Here is a 19,854-nt window from a genome sequence, read left to right on the forward strand (position 1 = left end):
ACGCAATTTTAATGCAATTAAAATCACACGCAATAAGTTTGCCCCCATGATAAGCCACTAATACAAATTACTCTCCTACCACTTCCTGTCGTCTTCTTCTTCGTTTTTTCCGCCAGTAGTAACATCCAATTATTGATTGCGTGTTTGATGTGGTATGAAAAAAATGTTTCCATCGCAGCTTACAAAATAATTTTATTTTAATAATTTTATCTACTTTATAATTTATTTTTCATGGCTCTGAGTGCATTTAATGGCTGAAAATAGCTACTTTTTGGTCTTATTCCTTCAACAACGAAAGATACATTTCCTCAGTTTCTGATGAAACCATTAATCCAATCAGCAGCCAACTAATCTAATCTAATTTAAATTTTTCTGACGACCTCTGGCTGTTTTACAACTTCTGAATGCCCTGCTTTTTTGAAAGAAGAAGATAATCCTCATATATATGTGTGTGGGTGTTTTGCAAGAACTTCTACTTCCTGAGGGTGAAATGACCTATTTATTAACAATACGATGCATTGTGAAGCACAATTTGGCTTAATTAAACTTCCAGGAAACATGGTTTCTTGCATCGAATAAGAAGCCCATTTCGACCCTTGAAATACTCATTCATGTCAGTCTCCGTTGGCAACAACAACGCTTTGACACAGCTCCTCCTAACCTGCAATTAAATCCCCATCTTTAACAAGAGATGAGTAAGCCAGATAAATAGAGCCTTAGCTCCACCATTAACTTAAGAGGCCCTTTGTCATTTGCTCTCTGGCATGAGGACAAAATGTGCCCTGCTGCTGCTTTTGCTTTTAGCTGCAAACTAAAAGCAGATACTCATGAAGAAACGGAAGGGGGGAATTATTAAATTCGGTCATACATTACTCTGCCTTTGTGCAAAATTTCACCAAATGTTCTTTTTTTTCTCATCAACTTTGTGACGAGGGCAGATATCCTTCTTTTTTTTTTGGCTGAATCTGTAGATGACAGACTCCCACCACCCCACAAAACCTAAATGCCAATGTGAGCCGTGCCGAATGTCAGCAACACTGAATCACCTCAAATGTACGAGTGGATAAGTGGCTCTTTTTTTTTAAAGCTGGACGCACAATAGCTCATTCTGAAGCAGCAATCTGTGGGCATATTGGCTGTGTCACCCAGACAAATGCGGTCCAGAGAGAGGTGTTGTTTCACTTCCTTCCTGTGTCTGTGATATCAAGGATGTTGCTCAATGCATTTCATCTTTTTCTTTTTTTACCCTTAAAAGAGATACTGCAGTGTATCGGTGTATTCCTGGAACCAAGTCATTGTAGACTCTTTTCCTAAATAATAGGCTTGTCAAGCATATCTCTCTCGCTCCTCTTTCTTTTTCCTCCATGGTGGCTTGTAAGCAAACAACACAATCCTGCAAGTGGATTCTAGGTGTTGGAGGTTAATGTACTTCATTAGAGGCTTAGTTTTGCATGTACGCCTTAATTCAGTGGGTCGAAAAGCCTCGGGACAATTCCTGTGACATTTTAAGAATGCCAAGGCCTGACAGAGGTGGCTTTTATTTGTTTGAAGCCACAAACATAAAGAGAGGAAGGGATTGGGAGCGGCTGTCTGCTAATATTGATGTAAAGCCTTGAGACGCAGCTTACAGACGGAGCCAAAAAATACACAATTGGGATGAGGAGACCAAACTCTGAAGAAAAGCACAGCAAGGTGACAGCGCCAGTCATTCAGACTAACTTCTCTCCTGATTTTCTTTTTTTTTTTTTTTTTTTTTTACTTTGCCCTCTTGTGACAGCTCTCCCTGCAGTCGCACACCGGAGATGTTGACTGGTAACTGTTTCCTGTTCATCCTAAAAACGAGTTTACATGTTAAGCATTTGGATAGTTGGAAAAAGCAGAAGCCTCTTAAAGAAACAGCGACCCAATTTCAAATTCCAAAGTCAAATTTCTTTTAAATCATGTTTGTTAAATACAGTATTGTTACAACAACTGAAGGAAAGAGTTTCTTGATTGTGTTGTAAAATGATAATACTGAAAACATACAACATTGGGAAAAGGGTGAAGAAACACAGAGTCCAGTCTGGTTGAATCTTGGGTGACGGTTCCAGTCACCAGCTGCATTTTCACTACAAATCAGCACAAAAAGTGTGAATATTGCAGTGATGTTGAAAAACACAACTTTGAAATTGTTTGTGGTTTGCCGGTTGTTGATCTTGTGATGTGAAAATAGCGCCGCTATTACAGTTTTGCAAAACACAATGGTTTGGTTTGAAGTGGAAACCAAACCACTTAATCCTAATGTCAAAACATGGAAATGGACATACTGTGCAGCTCTATAAAATTGTGAAATTGAGTTTCGGTTTATGTTAGCAGTAAGCAATTATCACAAATAACACTTGAAAACACAGAGCATGATTAACGCCCCCGGGGGCAACTGGGCATTAAGGCTCAAATTCCCCAGGGTGCTAATTTGGGGACCCAAATTTAATCAATTTCACTTTCAAAGTTTAAATGTTATGTATATTTATGCATCTGGATTTTTGTTTGATAAAATATAATGAAATGTCGGTTGGCCACTGGTGAACATTTGAGAACCCATTGAAAATCCAATGCTAATTTATTTCAAATAAATATTTTCTTTATTATATTTTGATTAAATGAGTCCATGTTCAAAGCTTGCGTCGCTCCTTGTCTTTAAGGGACCCTGCAAACGAGAGGCCGCTACAAACACAATCGCTTTGCCCTTAGGTTTGATCCAGGCTTGAAATTCATCGCTATAAATTTACATAATTACATTTTATTGACATTCTAAGCTATTTAGAATGCACACGTATATTTAAGGATAATGTATTCAAATTAAATTCAAAATTTTTTATTTTCATAGATTTAGCCGGTGAGTATGAGAAACCAAATGACTAAACCGTGTTTTCAGAAGATTTGCTTAAATGTGGTTATTTAGCTCTGCAATATATGCAGCATTAAGTGAGGCATGGTCTGCTTTTGTTAGTTTTCTCTCTCTTTTGAAAGCTGAATAAAATAAAGAGCTTTTGTTTTCGCCAGCGTGCCTCATGATGTGCTGTAAAAGCTTTACTCATAAAGACCGACGGCAATAAAAACACACTTTTTGTTAGCCTCTGCTGAGATAATTCGGCCGAATTTTTATATATTCTGAATACATTCTGTATGATGCAGGCGACACACAAGTAAGACCAGAACCACCCAAAACTTTTTCAATGAACACAAAGAACTCGTTTAGTAGCTTTTGCTGGGTGCAGAGACCACAAGCTCCAAAAAACAGAATAAAACAGCAAAATAAAAAAAGGTTAGTAGCCAATTGTCATGAAAGGAAAGTCAGATAATGCAGAGAAAGTTTTTCTGTGGATTCTCTTATAAGTAAAAAAGTAAATAAATTGCTTTTATTGTTTGCTCTCAAGTGTTGCACATTTTCAGTTCACACCAGTTTTTCTCCTCACTTTGTATTTCTTGCTTAAAATTACTTTAAATCAAATTTACAAACTTAGCTTATTTTCTGAAACTAACAATCTATGTGGTGTTTTGCACAGCAGGTCTTTTTTTTGCCAACAAAAAAATTCTTAAGGTTAAATTTCGTGACTATAACTCCACTTATTGGTTGGATTTTTAACTTTTCTTCAATTGGATATGAAGCCCCAATAAAGAATTTATTTATAGGTTTATCAGCAGTGCAAAATAAATATGAGCTCTGACTTTTATAAAATAACGGGCGATTTTCAGCTGCTCTTTTCCTTTAGGAAGGAAAACGTTTGCATCTTTTCTCTCCTCTCTTAAAAACAAAACAATAATTCTACACTTAAATCATTCAAAATGCAAAAGCTACATTAGTAGAACTAGGTCAACAGAATAAAACAGTTAACTATTGAGTTAGAGACATTTTTAACTTACTTATATGTGAAAGTTCCTGCGACTGCAAAACCGGTAGGTGTGTTATATTAACGCCCACCATATTATGCATCAGCGTGCTTTAATACTGTTCACATCATAATTACATCTAAAATGCTGAGGCTCTGCTGTGATTAAGCTGCAGCTTTAATCAAGTTCAGTTATTGTCAGCCTAAAGTCACACTGACGTCTGTATTTCACTTAAAGGGGGAAAAAAATTGCATCCTGCAAGGAATTTTCTTCCTTTCATGAGTTTTTGTGCTGCTTAAATTACACATATGACATTTTCAATATATGTCTGAGGCTTTTCAAGGTTTTAATTTACACAGTTTAGCATCCAGCTTCACTTTGCTTATGAGTGTTGCATACTTTCCCTTTGCTTCTTTTTGGAATTAATAAGATCTGTCTCATCATTTCACAGCTGATTGACGAAGCGGGGAAGAAGGGACACAGACTTTTTTAAAATATGGCTGCTGTGAACCAATGTTCATGATTACCTGCAGACATTTATGTAACTAATGCATTCTGAAACTAATGCAATCTGAAAAAGGAAAAATGCACTCCAGAAAACGACTGCTGAGAAAAACAAACAGTGGTGGAGAAACGTGATTGAATAAGTGCTTCATCGAGATCAGCTGCTTTTGTGTTGATATATAATTCGCTAGATTAATAAATAAACCAACAAAAAGAAGAAATAAGCATTTAATATCTGCACAAAACATATCAGATGGTAAACCTTTCAGCATTAGAAACCAAAAAAAAAAAAGTTTAGTAAACTTGCTTTTAATATTTGTTGCTTTAGTGTCCTAAATGATATTTTTTTACTTTTTAAGGAGGAAGAGTTTTGTTGTCGTCCCTCTCTGTCACAAAACTTATTTTGAATATTGTGTAAAAATTGACCGTGTCCTACTTTGAGTTTTGAATCCCAGCACATTTCAAACTAATAATGGATTCCCAGCATTTTAAATGGTCAATTTTACTGAGATTTACTGGACGTGAGTTAAACTCCCACAGAAACCAAAGTGAAAAGCTAAAAGCCGGAGAGGTAACTCTCCTGGGTGAGGAAACTCAAAGGCTTCAAGGTGGGCTGAAATCAGACTGATGGACGTCTGGATGGAACCGAGGAGCTGCAAGTGTCTTCAAGCAGGTTCTGTTCAGGAGGAATCTCACTGTTTTCCCTCAGCGTTTCCAACCACGCAGACCTCTCATGTCCTCCCCGAACCCGCTGCACTCCTGTCACATCTCTGCAGCAACATCGCCTCCCTGAACATCAGGGAACAGTCGAATCCCTTCTGTCTGCTTGTCTGTCTTCTACAGCTGGAGACGCTGATGCAGAAAGTCGTGGGATTTCTCTGCTTCATCAGTTGTATCTGATGCTCTCATGCTCTTTCTGGTGTCCAATATGTTCTCTAGTTGAGGATTGTTGTTTTAATTGTTTGCGTGTTGCATTTCTCTACATAAATAAACCCACCCGCCCGTCCAATAAAGCGGGCGGAGCTAAGAGACACAGAGTGGCGTGATCTAATGTGGAGACGAGTGAAGGGGATTAAGCAACCTGTTTATGGCTTTAAAAATGCTTAAAAGTGCAGCTTGTAACTTTTATCAAAAATGTTTTTCACATACTTGTTTAAATTCTCACTATGTTCTGACAGTACACTGCAAAAACACAAAATCTCACCAAGTATTTTTATTCTAGCTTCTTAAAATAAGACAAAACTAGCTTACAAGGAAATTTTAGCAAGACATAGAGGCTTGATATGAATAAATAATATTAATTTTAATAAATAAAGTGCTGGTTATACTATATTTGGCTGATTATTTTGTTTTTAAGACAAATTAATTCATGTGCCAATGCAGCTAGTAGTTTTTCATTCATTTTAAGGAATAATTTACTTAAAACAAGCCTCTATGAACTGATGTGAACTAAGAATGATATTTTTTACAGTAAAAATATTATAGGGGTTTCGCCCTATGATATGTATCAGAAAAAACATGAAAATAAAACAAAATATGAGAATGAATATAAGCTTTACATTACATACTGCAGCTTTAAGTCATTATAATATTATTATATATTTTTAAGTTGTGACCAAGAGTTGGAATGAGTGAAAAGGGTTTAATAAAATCTGTAAATCCCATTGTGTTTAAAAGATTTCTGAAGGTTTTATCATCATCGTATTGAGTCTCTCTCAACCTGTGGCTTGAACTGGATATCGACACGTAGATAATGAGAATAATGGCAGCATTTGTGCTGCAGCTCTGACATTTATTAGGGGAGACAAGCAGCAAAACATTAGCATTAGCGGAATTAGTTTCACTGTGATAAATGACATTTATTTTCATTTCGTTTCTTTCATTGCTGACAGAAACTGTATCATTAGCAATTAACCGCGGAAAAGTGACTGATACTATTTTCTCTCTGAATAATTTCAGATTTTAATTTGCAAACAGAGAAAATTCTTGAGATTGTGTATTTGTACATTTAGAGGTATGCTTTGCCTCCATTTTTGAATCTGTTAATTATTTCAAACTGGATTTTGTGTATTTTTATGCTGTATAATATCACATATTTTCTACTTTTTTTTAATGTTTTTATTTATGATATTGCAAATCATTTTGATTTCTTCTCACTCACCAACCGCTAGTAAGCCTTAACTTCTACTTAACTCTCAATTTTTGTTGCAGATTTACCTTTCAAAAAGAATTTAAAGGTCAAATCCAAACAACATATGAAAAAACATATCCAAATGTATGATTATTATTATTATTCTGCAGGTATCAGATGTTGAGTTGCCTCAGGTCCAATTTATTCAGTTTCATTTAATACAGATTACTAACCAGCAGCAGTGGGAATGTTTCCATTCACTGTTAGCAAATGTTCATAAAGATTAAATGTGATTTTGACTTTGAACATTTTTCTTGTAATAGGCTGCCTTTTGCCATGTAATTATCACTTTAAAAAAGTCTTTGTATTAATATAAAACATTACAGCTTTCATGTTACCTTCGTTTTAGATTAAAATAATAAGAAAAACACAGCTAAAATTATATTTATGTTTATTATTGCATGACAAATCCATGAAACAATACATTTGAACTCAAAGTTATCTGAAATCTTTGAGATAATATTTCATGATTTTGTAAAAACAAGATTACTATGCCTTTAAGTATTTCTGAAAAGGTTGCTGAGAAAGATTGACGTGATCCACACTTGTAGGTGTATTTTAAGATAACAAACACTCTTTTTCCTTCTGGCAAGGCTTCAGGAAGAGAACTGTGAATCTCCACAAGTCTCAGTTAATCTTGGGTACAATTTACAGATCCCTCAAGGTGTTGTACTATTTTGCTTAACAATCCACAACTTCAAAGCACAAAGGAAAGTCAATCAAGCTCACTAACAAGAAGAGACGCATGATTTAGTCCAAAGAAATTAGCATTTTCTGGTGTGGAATGTAGCCAATCAGAAATGTAAAAAAAAATAGATGGCAGATTGAAAATGCATTCTGCCAGAGAGATTTAAATTTTTGCAACAAGCCTTGGAGTATGGTAGAATAAAATAAAGTGTTTGGCCCTTATGAGTGTCATTTCACATTTAAAGGAAAAAAGAGGGAAGTTTCCGAACGTCAACATCATCCGAACAGTGATACATCGGGTGGCACTGCTGCGTTTTGACTGGTTCAGAGTCCCAGTCATTTATTGAATGCATTTTCTGCTCTTTTTCTGTGACACTGATAAAGCTCATTATTCTGGCACTCAAGAAATATTAAAAAAAATAATAACTTCGGCAATCCTACCCAACCTTAAATCAGAAAATGTTTGCTGTCAGACAATGAGAAAATTGTGTTGTTGTTTTTTTTCTTTTTAATCAGTGTTTCTTACAATCTGATTGCAAAAATAAGAACTGCAATTAATTGGTGGATAGCCAATGACTGCAACTGTTTACTTTTAGTCTATAAAACATTATAAATCTGTCAAAATCACTTCAACAAATTACAAAACTATCAAATTACATTTCAAGTATTATTTCTGATTATTGTGGCTCAAAGCTAATTAAAAGCCAATAATTCTGTTTCTCAGGAAATCAGAATAAAGCCCAAAACAACATAATTTCTACTACAAAACAAGATGTTATTAGTTTGTCAAAAATTAACGGCTTTATTTTTAACAAACTTATACACGTGAAGTTTGTCAAAATGTGTTTATTTATGCTTTGAAAATATTTTTTGTTTAGCCAACAAGTTGTTTCTCCAGACGTTTTAAATTCCCTTTGCGACGCCTTTTGACGGTTGGTGGTTACCACAGCAACCGGTCGCCGGAAGCTCCTCCCCCTTTTCCTGTTGCCGTGGGTAACTGTCGCGCGAGTCGGGATCAGCTCTGCGTTTTCATTACAACTATTATATTTTAACGTATGTTTTAAACAAATTTAATCATATGCAGTGTTTCATGACTAATCTTGCTGTGTTTTATGTCTGTTTTTGTAACTGTTATTATTATTAATGTTGTCCATTTGAGCTATGTTTACGTTTACAAATGTTAACTGCTAACTGTTGCTAACTGCTGCTAACTGTTGCTAACTGCTATTACTTTGCAGTTTGCTTAGGATTATTTATTGTGTTTTATTGAATGTATTGGAGCAGAAGCTCCTGGACTTTTAGGTTCAAGTTACTCATCAACTTGGTTTCCTCTTTTGTATTTAATTTGTTAGATTAAATACAGTTAACCTGAACGCGTCTGTGCTCAAGTCAACCTACCGGAACTGAAAGGAGCATAGAAGCGTTACATGTGAATGGTGAGTTCTTAATTTAATCAAAAAATAAAGAAGAAATAAACGTAGTAAATTATCATGAGGAGTATTTTGTACGGATAAACCTACAGGCAGAACAAAGGGAGGTAAACGAGGGGGAGAACAGAGAACAGGTGGCTGATTACAAACAGGATGCAGCAGTGAGAAACTAAATAAAAAAGAATGAAGTCCCGAACACAGATTTAAAAATAAACAGCTAAAGAAAGACTGATCTAACATGATGCAAGGATGAACAGAAAACAGAGAGTAACTAAGACTGAGTGTAAAGGAACAAGAAAGCAATCAAAAATACAAACACTGAAAAAAAAACAAGCATATGGAGAACATGGACACTGTAAAATGTAAAATGATTGGATTTGCATAAACATACTGTAACAAAGTGTCACTGTGCAGCATATTTTTGTTTAAAAATTAGGACTGAATACGAATGTTAATATGAAAGAAAAAAGGTAGAAGAGGGGTAAGTCTGTTAAAATGTAAAAATGAAAATATTCTACAAAAAAAAAAACAACATAAAAGTGAAACTAATTAATTTATTCAAACTCAACAAGAGTAACTGATATTTTTTCACACTGAAGTTGCAAACTTTTTCAGTTACTGGCCAAAAATTTCCATCTATTTCATACTTCCCACAAAAATTTTAATCTAATTTCTATGGGGAAACTGACTGAGACTGTTTTAGTTAGTAAAATATAGCAATTAAAACATACTTTGACTTACAAAACAGAGCATGTAGTTTCGTCATGCTGGAAGCAGAATTAAAATAACCAAAAAGACAACAACAGAAAAAACATTCCCATATGATGATTTCACAAGTCTGAATTATGACCAGAATGACTAACAAAGCCATAAAGGTACATTTTGTCCTCCATCTTCAGTAGTGCATTACCCTGCCTAATTAATTCAGGGAAGCAGAGAAAACAAGATTTCCATCTCTGTGTGTTATAATAGAGGTGACTTTCTTCACAGTAAAGTTACAATTCATAATGATAAACTCCTATAACGGCCGCATTATGGAGACTGAACCAAAATAAACAAGACAGAGCACCCTCAGGGTAATATATATTTCATTGTTTTACTGTAGAATAAGCTGTCTGTTTTCCTCAGTGTTGACTTTGCAATTTAAAGAGATGAAGCCTGAGGTGTCATGCTGAAACTGCAGAGCAGGTAGCACCAGTTCCTCTCAGACAGATAAATCAAAAAGTTATTTATATGCATGAAATAATAGTCATGGATATGTCTTTGCTCCCAATGATATAACACTAGCTGTTCTGCAAAACAAGGTTTAGTGGTAGGAAAAGTTTATTTTGCCTTCAATTTGGAAGAGTATTTAACAATTGTAGAGTTAGAATGAGAAAATCCATGCTTGGTTTGGTCAAAGTTACCTGGCAGCCTCATAAATGAAAATCAAGATTGACCTTGTTCTAGTACAATGCAGTGTTTGCACAAAGACAAAGAATAAAATCATGACAAGACGCTGCAGCACCAAAGTCTCTGAGAAAATTTTTAGAAAAGAAGACAGAGGAAAAATATCCACTGCTCTTTTTACAAACTGAAGGTCATTTCTTTTATTTGGCAAAGTTGAACAGTAAGGGCAGCAAAGTTATTAAGTACAGAAACGTCTTACATGACTGGTCTGCAAATCTTTGGAGAAATGACATAAATTTTTCCTACAGGTTTAATTACATACTTAACATGCATTACACAGAAAAAAACTGTAGTACAGGGGTGGCCAACCAGACAAAGACCAAGAGCCACATTTTTTACCAAGTTACCGCAAAGAGCCACATCATATACATGGGGACACATGAACATCAACCCATCCCTTCCTCAAACTCACATACTTTTGCTCAGCCAGATTTATTGTAATTTCACACACTATTTTAACACTACAAAGTCCACAGGCCAGACATTTTCAACAATGAACACTGTACACTTTCTCATGCAAACAAACTCTGTTTAACCAAATAAACAAACAATAATAGAACAATTTACAATACATTTTTCCTTTTATTATGTGCATTACATGTGTTATTTAATGGAGGGAGCTGAAGTGGCGCTGAAGGTTTGAAGCCTTAAAATGCGACAAGGACACCTGACATATAAAGCAGAATGGCTTTCCACTACGTTCAACAAAAAAATATAAATTCTCCCACTCTGTCAAAAACGTCCTGTGTTCATCTTCATTTTTTCGTTTTCCTGTGCATTTTTTCCCTGCCATTTTGAGCGCGAAAGATTTACTCAAATGATTTTACTCTTACTGAAAAACTGTGCACATGCGCATTTGACGAAGATACCGTGTTGAACTCAAGCAAAGCGAAACTTGGATATTATAGTGACCCTACAGTATGTGCTAAATGTTACTGGATGTTACATTGTTCAGAGATTTAAATTAGAGTGTATGATTTCCCATTGTCCGCGAATGCATCAGGATGGATGAGAGCGCGAGCGAATGGGGGAGTGAGAGTGAGAGGTGAGCGGAGGTTTGTGTGAGAGCAGATGGCGAACGACTGGAAAGAGTGAGGCTGCAAGAGAAACAAAGACTGTTTTTTGTTTTTGTTGTTTTGGCGTGGTCACGGCCAACAGTAATGGCGTGCTGCTGTTGTCAATAAATGACAGCTCATTTGACTACTTCTCGACATTATTGCACGTCTGGCAGAATGGACTATATGAACGTAAGAGTAGAATACTTCATAATAAAATTACGCAAGTAAAAGTAAAAAGTACAAATGTATTGGAGCATAAGCTCCAATACATTTTAAATGTAATTCAGTAAATGTAATTCAGTAAATGTAATTAAAGTAAATGTAATTCAGTAAAGGCAACAAGTTAAATTTGCAAATAAATCAAGAAGTTCTAAGCTAAAGGAGTTTATTTCATCATTTTATTGTGTTTTACAATAGTAAAACACAATAAAACACAAATTGACTTTCTTTATCTGAAAGTCAATTTGTTTTTTTTTTAATTCCAGGTGAGACATCCAGGTTTTTATTTTCAGTAAAATATTAACAAACTCTGAGTAAACTTACTCAGATCTGTGATACTCTGGGTTTTTGTTTCAGAACAGGAAGTTCTGCATCTGCTGAAATCCTCAGTGCGCTGATGAAGCTGATGACAAAGATCCTCTCTGAAACAGAGTTCCCACTCACTCAGGAATCACACTCACACCAAAATTCTGATGTCGTTCCAATAATAGAGCGGAAAAAGAGACACCTCAAAACTTGAAACTTAAAATAAGAAAATGTTATTTTTGTCAATGCATGCCTTACAATTTTTTGTGATTCGGTAATTTGGAACACTCTTTGTGTCAATTCATGCAGAAATACACCAATACTAATTTAAAACGTAAGTTTAATCTTCACACATGTAATATTATCTAAATTCACCAACTGAGGGGTAGAAGTTATTTTTTAACCTTGGTGGACAGGAAGTGAGAATGTGTAGCCTTTCAAAATTGATCTTTAAAAATTAGATATGCTTCACATGGTTATCAAGCCAGGCAGTCAACCATTCAGTGTCGTGACCTCTGAGCTAAAACAGTGAGTGGATCAAAGTCTGGGCACCAGATTCATAACGGATAAATAATCAAAACAAATGTTTGCACAACCATTTTAACTCATAAAAAATGGTATTTGTTGGGGGAAATAAGACCCTCTCAGGACGCAAACACACATGTCTCTATGATAATATTGATATTGGTACTGATAATATCAATATCATCTCTTACTGAAAAAGTTATTTTATTCTGAATTGATCTCAAGTGCATCTTTTTTTTGTGCTTTATTTTGAAAAAAAGGCTCACAAATATTATGTTTTTTCTATGTTTTTCTGTTAGTACATTGTTAAAGTATTTCATGGACACATAAACTTTGTTCAAATTTTGTCCTAAGTTTGAACAAAATAACTCAAAGGAAAAATCACAAAAAAACATTTCATTTATTTACATTACTTCAAAAAGTCTCATTTACATATGCCAGCCTGTGTTTGCACCAAAGCTCAATCAAATCATGCAAGTGTGAAGCTGCTGCTGTCTTTTATATTTGGCTCACTTTTCACACTGAATATTGGATCTACTACTAAAAAAATACAACTATTACTTTGAGCATTTTTATGAAAAGCTTATGTCAAAGAGAGGAGAATTGTTTTTAAGGAAATCACTCCTGGTACAAACTGCCAATTTTATTTATTGTTCTTGTCACACTTTAATTTTTCAGACCATCAATAAATGATATTAGACACTGAGAGTCTGAGTAAACATCAACTATGATTTCACATGAAGATTTCATTTGAAACAGGACACATGACTGTCCATGAAAAATTGACCGTCCATCACTGTGAAGCGTACGTGTCAAACTCAAGGCGCATGGGCCAAATCTGGCCCAACTTAGCTTTTTATGTGGCCCTCCATAATCTTGACTAAACATTAAGTCAGCTTAAATATTATGTTATCAATCAAATCAAAGCAGTTTTTATCTGTTTACTGCCAAATTATATCAATCAGACCCTCCAGTTTCTTGAGAATTATCGTGGACATTCATGGAAAATCAACAAATCCCTGCACTTTTTTGCACTAATACATGGGGGTTTATTGAAGATTGTCAAAAACTTTACTTGTACTAACAGCTGCCTCACCCTTCAGTGTTGTTAGATGATAGTCCAGGAGCACTCTTGATTTGGCCCTATAACAAACATGAGTTTGTAAAGGAGTTTTGACCAACTTTTCTGAACAGAATGTTTTTTAATTCAGGCACATAGGAGGGTTTCAGAGCATGAATGGCCTTTTTAAGGTCATGCCACAACATTTCAATCGAACTTCACTGACCTTTCTGACCTGCATTCTTCTTTTTGTCTTTCCGATTTGATTTATGTGCTGCTATTTCAACTTTTAATTTTATGTTTTCCTTTGAATCAGATGTGACGCCTTCCCATAGGAACCAACTCAAGTTTCTTCCCCTGCGGTGAACTTCTTACTTTTCTCTCACACATTGAATCAATGCTTCAGTTTTTTGTTTGTGTCTGCTTTTTCTCCCCTGTTTTCAACAGATTAGGTTTTTACTTTTGCAGCTACCTGCTTTTTGAAACTCTAAAACTAAACTCTAAAATGTTTGTGAAGGCTGACTAATAATGTGAGGTGTGTTTTTTGAGGAGCTGTCCTTGGTCCTGATACTTCCTGTCAAACTTTCTGTCTGTGTTCAGACAAGTAGATTCATTAGTCTCACAAATACTATAATGATAAAGTTTGATTAGCACTTCTCAAGTGGAATAACCCCTTAAAAGAAGATGTAATCATAAAACATTTAAATTAAATCACACGTTATGATTGCTTCTTTCATGAGCTCTGAAAAAAAAAAGACAAAATATATCATTCTACTTCAGAAAGTTCTACTTTAACTACTTCATTTTGCTACACTCAGCGAAATCATTCAAATGCAGTCATGTACCCTGTTTGCTTTTGTTTTCTTTAAAATGTACTGCTTACTCATGCTGCCTTTAACTTTGTTTTATCATGAAAAAACAACTTTTGAATCATAGTTCAAACTGATAGTGATTGCTTTTAGCGGACATCAACAGTTATGAAAAGCTAAAGCAAGAAACCTTTTACCTTTGAAAATTTCTGAAACAAAATAAAGGTATTAAAACTACAACAGAAACTCAGGGAGGCAGTGGAGAAGAGTTTAATACGGAAGAGGATTAGGATTTCAGTCTCCAAATTCTAACTTTTGATCTCAAAGGATGGAAATGTTAGATACCCCCGAATTCTGAAATTAGCCACAGTATTCTGACATTTTCTGACAAATTTTAATTGTGAAATTAAAGTTAGAATTCCAATTAAAAAAACTGAATTCTGATTTAAAATAAACTACAATTCTGGGAAAAGTCAGAATTGTAAAAAAGAAAAAAGTCAGAACTCTGAAAGTTAGAATTCTAAGAAATGAAATCTGAATTATGAGGAAAAAGTCAGAAATCAGATTAAAAAAAAAAAACAATTTTGATATTTAAAAATGTCAGAATTCTGAGGGAAAAAGTCAGAATGTTTTTTTTCAGTGTCCCTGACGTTCTTCCCCAGAGTCAGCTGCTCTAAAACTGAGGCGAATGTTTTCCACTGAGCTGGGAAACAGTGGCTTCGCTCAGACAGCAACTGGTCAATCTCTGTCTCAAGCACAGTGTCTCAAGATCTTTAACTTTGTTCAAAGTGAGAATGGAGTGAAAAATGGATTTATGGCACAGGCCCTTGTCTGCAGGGACGCTGATGTAACTCCAGTCCAAAATGTGAAGTTCTTAGACTGAAGGTCTATTTCTGTTTTTTTACGTATTGAGCAGGACTGAAAAGACAAGGCAAGTCTACTTGTTTTGTAAATAGATGTATGTAAAATATTTTTCTTTGGGTTTTTTTTTCTTTGGCTTTACATTATGTTAAAATCAAAAACAGAGCTGGATTGCTGCCTTGATTCTTTCATGCATGTTTGAGAAATGATTTAATCTCCATGGCAAACGCTCGGGTGAACTTTCCAGACGCAGCTCCTCATCAGAGCTGAAGTTTCTGAGCCTCACAGAGCGATCCCCCCATTCTGCTCCTTCAGACTAGCAAACAGCAATCAGCAAACACCTGGTGGAATAACGGCCGGCGCATCATCTAAGCTAATAATGTGAGCTATTTCTCAATGCAAGGCTGGTAAAACGTTGCTAAAGGGTTAATAGGGGAACCATGTTGTTGTGACTTCCTGAAAACAGAGTCTCAGAAAGACCAGGAGTTTTTAAAGAGACAGACGCACAATTTAAAGTCGCTAAATTACAAAGTTAAATCTCTTTTATGTCATATTTGATGTAGCATTTTTATAACAACTGAAGTTAACATAGTTGCTTGATTGCGCTATAAAATGGAGAACTCATAGTACTGCAAGGTGTGTGAAGGTGCAACCCCACATGTTTTTACCAATTATTACACTTTCATTCTTCCACAGCCAATCAGTGAGCATTGACTTCACCCTGGTTAAAAGGCCAAGACTTCTCCATTCAGGCACCATTTCCTGTGGCCATGTTTCTTCCTGTTCATTTCTCCTTAAAAGCCGCTCACTTCAAAAGTTTTTGTCTCTGTTTTCTGGAGCCAATATTGTGACTGTTGACAATAGCTGCGTTGTCTGCTTGGCTGAGAGCTATGATTAGTCAACTCATTATATTGTCATGCTCTGGTGCTCTCTTTGCTCCCAATCTGTTCACGCACACAAAGACGTGTGGCTTCAAAAGCCTTATTGGCACTCCTCGGCGTGTCCTAGGCGTGAAAAAACGATCGAAAAGGCAAAAGTGAACAACATCTGAAAGTCTGTGTTTTTCCCATCAGGGGAAATTCTGCACAAACACAAAAGCCTTTGTGTATTATGTTTGTGAATATCTTGAAAAGCGTCTTCTGGCATACAGGAAAAAGAAAACAGACAAAAAAAAAAAAACAAATTAAGAAAAAAAAAGTCAGTTTTGGGCTGCGTGTCCTCTCCAGGGCTATTATGTTTGGTAATTGCTGACTGTAACGAGGCCTTCACTCTCCATTACACACCGCAGATCATTTGACGTCTCTTCAAAACTCTCCGCGTTGCTGTTGTTCCCACCCACCTCCACTCCCACTCCCTTCTTTCCAGCTCTCACCCTCACTTTGTTTCCAGCTGTGAGAAACTCATCGCATGTTTTCATGAAGCTTTTTTTGTTTGCTTTTTTTTTTTTAAATGTAATTTCTAGTTACTAATTAGCTTTTTTTTTTTTCTCTCTTTTGCTCTCTTTTGTTTGTAGCCTCTTTTCACTAAACACTTCTCACCAGAGAAGCAGAGGGCACAGCTGCAAATGTCTAACCTTGGTTGCACATCCAATGTTTACACTCTGAGTTGTATTAATTGTAGCCACAGACGAACATGGCTTCCAACGGTTGCAGGGTTTAATTTGTGTGTTGCACCAAATTGATTGTAATTTATTATTTTATTTATTTATTTTTTTAAAAAAAGGATATGCAATTATCAAATAAAAATAAAAAATAATCGTCTGATTACGTTTGGATCTCATCGGTGGCCGGTCTTTACTTCCTGGTGAGGAGGTCAGGAAGATGCATCGGCGCGAACGGAGAGAAAAATCTAATTGTTTGGAATCATGTCAGCTGAGGTGGAGGACACAGCTTGTGCTTGTGATTTATCACCAAAGCATTGCCGCATTTGCCCATAGGAAAACAGTTTCAGTGGCGTCATGGTGATATACGGAGATGGATGAGGAGAAAAATTGAATAACATTTCTCCCCGTTCTCACCAGTCCGCTCTTATTTGTGACTGGGGAAACAACAGCGGGTTTCGTCTGACTGCTTCTGAATGCATTGGGTTTTATTTGCAGATAATTTATTTTCATTGTTGTATTCTGGTCTGCTTCCCTTTCAGAATTGCTTTATTCCTCCGTCGCTGTATGTTTGCAGCTGTAGCACTTTTAGAGCAGAGGTAATATCTGCGCCGATTTCTCCCGGCCGGCTTTGTGGTTGCAAGAGCAAAGCATCACTTCCTGTCTCTCTCTCTCTCTCGAAGAAATGTGGTTCCTCTGATGTCCAGAGTGACTCTTCTTATTTCCTCTGTTTCATCGCAAAACTCAAAGGTCTGGCAGGTTCGGCATCATTTATGTGTGTGTAACTGTGTGTGTGATTGCTGGATCCATACATTGCAAACAAAAATATCTATATTTAAGGTCATAGCATTCTCCAGACAAAATACTGAACCCTCTTGAAGCTTTTCACATATCCAAAAAAGCCAGATTTGTAAAGTGAATCAAGGTTGTTCTCACAGCCAGGTATTACTTTGTGTGGTCTATCATATAAAATAGCAAATAAAGTCTGACACTGTACCAAGATTAAAAAGCGACTATAACAACTTTCAAAAGGCTCTGCAGTACAGCTGTGTTCAAATGACTACATTAAATTTGCACACAAAAAAAAGCTAAGTTCTAATAATAATTAAAAAAAAAGAGTTTATCAAAATCCTAAAGAATGTTAGGATTGCCTGAGTTTAGATTTTCCTTTCAAACGGTACAGGAAAAATACAATGTTACTAAAGTTGTCACAAAGGCGAATGGAGTCTGAAAGCAAAGCATTATCTGAATCCCTCAACATTAAATACAAGCTAAATACGTGGTAGTGACAGATCGTCAGGAAGTATTATATGTCTGTCTGTCTGTCTGTCTAAATCGGACTCCCAATCCGTCAAAGTGCCAGAACTCAATTTAGAATCCTACACTCTTATATTTGTATTCTGAAGAATAAAAATAATGTCTTTGTTGAAAGCAATTTTCTCTATAATATGTCCCCTGAGGCCATCCCACCTTTCTAAATTCTCATTAAGTCACTGTGTTTTTCCAGTTCAGCCTACACAGAGCGCCATGAAATAGACAAAACACAGAATAGGTGGCTGTTTTACAAAAACATGTGACTATACTTCTTTAATATTAGAGATCCCTGAAAATGCTCATTTGGACTGTTCTGGTTTTGTGTTTCTGCCAGAGATTAAGTTTACACAAATCTTCAAATGATTTCACTTTCTCCATTTTTGTTTTGCTATTCATTGTTTATAATTGTGATTTTGTCAGTGTTTTCTTTTATTTACTTATTTACTCAATGTATCAAAACAAAATAAAGCAACTTCCAAAAAGAAAAGTCAATCTATTCCGCGGAAAAAATGCTTTCCTGCAAATGATGTTTGTATTAAATCAGGAACTTTGAGCTAATAAATCCTCTGCATGGATTGTTTGATCTACTAGACGCCAACGCGTTATCTCTTCACAGACAAAAGTGGCAGCATTTCTATGGAAATGTGGCATTTGCTTTGTTTCCCACCATCTAATGAGCCAGTTAACATTCAGTTGTTCACCCTAATTGACTCCTGCACTAACCGGATGGAGGCACAGAACTCCAAATAATTACACTCTTTATGAGCCAAAGTCTAATGAATTTAAGAGGCAGATTTACCAGCCGATTGATTCTGGGTAGAAATGACTGAATTAAAAGATGACCGCCCTGAACTTAAGCATGGATCTGTTAACTTGTTGCAGCATAATATGGATGGGATTTTTAAGAAAAATGGGATTCACAAACCAACCAAACTTTTTCTACTTTTTAAATTTCTAACGCACCTTCAGAGCTACTCCACATTGTAGAAAAAGAGTTAAGGTAATTAAAGTGGATCTGTTACTGTATTTTACTGTGGTTTGGTTATACAAACACCTGTGGGGACCCTGCAGGATCGGCAAAACGTTGAAGGGAAAATGGGGGGAAAAAGCAAAAATAAGAAAAGTGAATTGAATAAAATTTGAAATTAAGACGTTAAAAAAAATTGTTTTTTTTTTTTTACTTTTAACTTTTTAAGTTAAAATAACTTACTGAAAAGCCTTTAGTAAGTTAAACTGGATCAAGAGGTCTTTGTAAGCCACAATAGAGCTCCCCCTGGTGGATGTTTTGTCACATTGTCCGGTTACGCAGAAAAAAAGCAAGATGGCGGAACGTAACACTTTCGAGTTCCTACATTAAGCTCATATCATATCACCTTCATACTTTGTTGCTTTGGACGAGATTTGTTCGTAAGTATTGGTTAATGATGAAAACAATACTTGTCTCTTTGTTTTGTGCAACAGTAGTGTGATAAATTGTACAATTAAGTCATTTATGATTGTTTTTATATATATTTTAGCTTTCAGTTAGCATGGCTAGTTTGCAGTGTTAGCTACTGATACTTTCAGTTTAATGACGGTCAGAGGTCATTCTTTAATAAACAAGCAAAAAGAAAGGTAAGTTTGGTTATTGGAGCATCGCTATCTTTCTGTTTAGCTGGTGAAAATTGAAAACTCAGGGCGAGGATAGCACAGCCATGCTCCTCTATCTGATTAGCTGCCCGTCAAATTTATCAAGCTGCTTTGCTAGCATAGCTAGCGCAGCATGGAAATGCTTTAAGAACTGAGAAGTAATAAAATTTCATATGTGATTAAATCTGGAATCAAAAGACGGGACTCGAGGTAATATGACATCGATATCAGATGAAGGTTTTTGCAATTTTGCACTACTAGAACTCATGGCTAACCGAAATGAGAAGATATGAGGCAACATTTATGGTTATTGGGAAAAAAAAAGCATTCTAAAAGTTGATA

This window comes from Poeciliopsis prolifica, unplaced genomic scaffold, assembly GCF_027474105.1.
Source record: "Poeciliopsis prolifica strain line A6 unplaced genomic scaffold, Auburn_PproV2 SCAFFOLD004, whole genome shotgun sequence".
NCBI classification, from domain to species: Eukaryota; Metazoa; Chordata; class Actinopteri; order Cyprinodontiformes; family Poeciliidae; genus Poeciliopsis; species Poeciliopsis prolifica.